Source organism: Cyprinodon variegatus, unplaced genomic scaffold (assembly GCF_000732505.1).
Source record: "Cyprinodon variegatus isolate N-32 unplaced genomic scaffold, C_variegatus-1.0 Scaffold455, whole genome shotgun sequence".
Lineage (NCBI taxonomy): Eukaryota > Metazoa > Chordata > Actinopteri > Cyprinodontiformes > Cyprinodontidae > Cyprinodon > Cyprinodon variegatus.
This window is the reverse complement of record NW_015150908.1, coordinates 16,365-19,506: the sequence shown is the minus strand read 5'-3', so window position 1 is coordinate 19,506 and position 3,142 is coordinate 16,365.

The window sequence follows — 3,142 nt, the reverse complement described above, 5'->3', positions numbered from 1 at the left end:
ATCTAACATTAGTCATCTTTGACAATTTAAACTCAGTTTTGCATTCTATCACCCCTTTAAATTCTGTAGATAATAATATTTAAGGAACCTTTTCGCAAACTAAATAATGACCAATAATAATGCACAGATCTATCCAAAAGCAGCAATCGTTAGTACCTGCCCTAAGTAGAATGAAGAATGTGGAATCAAGGAATACAAAAGGAGAAAGCACCATTTAGAAAAATAGAAACAGAATAGGAGAAATTTGAGAAAACAAAAAAAAGGGACTTTCAAGTTCACCACAATTTTTCTTTTTGCCAAGAAAGGGATTCCATCCCTGTTTACAGCTGAATCACAATACATAGCGATCCATACTATCAGTGATGCAGTAAATACAGCAATTACCATACAGCAGCTAAGACTAAGTCCCTCAGCAATAACCCAACAGACTGCTCCAACCCTAAATGCCTAATTAACAATGAGAATCGCTGCACACTGAGCAACTACATGTACATACATCCTCAACACTGTGCAGTTTGCTAAGAAGCCTCAGCAATAATATAACAAGGCAGGGAGTGTAAATAGAAAAGGCTAATCAGGGATTATGAGCAAATGATTGCATCAATGCCAATTATTACAATGTTTCTAAGAAGCTTATTTGAACTGACAGCAAATGAAAACAATACTTTGAGAGGCAAAGGTAGAAAAACACCGAGAGGTCTTGGAGTGTTGACAAGGCAGCTCTGTCCTTGGGAACATGTGAAGTGAATGCTGAGGACAGCGCGGTGAGATGCTGGCGGGGAGCATTAACAAGCCCCCTTTGGCTGAGCTCAGCAGCCAACAAGACATAAAAAAGTCAGAGCATTTGAACAAGCAGCCAAGTTTGTATCATGCGGTGAATTAAGAGCTTCAAATCAAAGAACTTTAATTATGAGCTAACTTTAACTTAACTGCCTATTCATACACAACAACCTAATTACATCCACTTCTCTACAGAATTGCTAGATGTAGCTTGTCAGATAAAGAAGACTGTCACAATAAAGGAAGCAGCCAATTAATCCGATCATAAATCATTAACAGACACACTTGCATCTTTAATTGGATCAACACCTCAGATTTTAATAAATGACTCAGTCTGTTCTGTATTTTTTGAAGCACAATTAGAGCATAGAAGAGCTTCCACCTCTACAAGAGGGAGCAATTATAGAAAAATTGGTCATTTTGATTCATCTTAACGAAGAGCAGAAGGTGTATTTATTTGATTCAGGGCTTCCCAAAGTGAAGGTTGGGCCCCCTACGGGGGGCTCAGTGTAATTACAGGAGGAGGATATTTAAATAATTTTGAAAAAAGGACCTATTTTGAGAGTTATCTACTTTATAAAGCTCAAAGGTAATCAAATACAACTGAAAAGTATATCAAAATAGTCAAGTAAAACACAAACAAGCTTAGATAAAATAACTGTTGAAAAAGTAAAAATAAATAAATAAACATAGAGTTGACCTCTCAAGGTGTGCAATTCTTTTATACATTATAATAAATATAATTTAAACCACTTTATGAAAAATGACCATTTTACAAGTGGTCCTTTTTTGAAATGAAAGAAACTATTTTGCAATATGTAAATTGCTGCAGTTGACATTCAACCACTGAAAAGTTTGAGAGTTTCAGTGGGGGGTGGTTATCAGGAAAAATTAGAGAAGCACTGAACCCTGATCTAATTTATATCTAATCTATTTTTTTTTTAATCAAGATACATTTGCAAATATAAACACATTTATATTAAAGCTTTATTAACGTTAACTAATGTGTATGCTGAGCCAAGAACAGGACTCAAACTTTTTGTTAGGACTCTACTTTTCTTTTTTCTTGGTTGAGGACAGCGATGATCTGGAATCAGTTTTTACCTCTATGCCCCTGATGGTACATGAAGACCTCTTCTTGAGGAAGGTACAAGGTTAAATTAAGAAGTATGGAGGTTAATTATGACCAAATAATCGAGATGACAAATCAAGAGAAGAGAAATGACTTGGATCAGAACCACACCATAATCAGGTCATGTTAAAGCGAACTCAAACATCTAAAAATAAAATAAAATTACAAATTAAGAACCATGTTGGGATATTTCCACCTGGAGGCAACAGACCTTAATTTCACTCCAAAGTCAGGAGATGATTTTCACTCTCATTGTGATTTAATTCCTGAGGTACACGAAGGGCCAACATATATAATGTAATAAAAGAACGTGAATATCCCATAAAATAAATACGGGCAAGTTTTTTTGTATTACACAATTAAGTACAAAGACAATTCAAAGTGCTTTACAGAAATTAAACAGTAAAACAGAAGTAAGATAAAGATTTCAGAACCAGGCTGATGTGCTCTACATTCTTACTTCTAGTGAGGACATGGGCAGCAGCGTGTTCGATCAGCTGCAGCTGTCTGAGTGACTTTTCAGGCAAACCTATGAAAACACTTTTGTAATAATCAATTCTACTAAAGATAAATGCATGAATGAGTTTTTCTAGATCCTGCTTAAATTAAGTTCACAAATAAATTATTAAAACATATCTATATAATTCCATTTTCAACTAACTGCTGATTATTGCACACTTGTTTATGTCTGCTGATTGAGTTATGATCGATAACTTGTAAAAAAAATAATCCAAATTAAAGCTATCAAACAAACAAATCCCATATAAAAAGCAATGTTTAATTGCACATTTCAAATTGAATTATGAAATTGGAATTTAATATTGTGTTTTTTAATACAATATCAAGACCTGCAATTTTTAGAAATTTATTTTTGGATGCTATTTCTAAATACGGATTTAAAAACCACAACTCATGAATCTGATTATAAATATCTTATCAAACATTTAAAAAAGGTGAACCCTTTTTCCGTTTCTGTCCTCTTTTTTTCACCTTGCAGTTATATATATCCTCTTTAATTGTATTTTTTACCAATAAGACGCGGTGGGCACCGCGTCTTATCGGTCTCCGCCAGTCACGTGACATTTGTTGCTAAGACGCCATTTTAGGTGGAGAAGGCGTAGTGTAAACAACCGCAGCATAGCTAAACGAAGGACTTAAGGATTGAGTTTGTTTCTCTGACTATATGGAAAAAAGTAAGCAGAATGCGTAACTACCGTACCGGCAAAAACT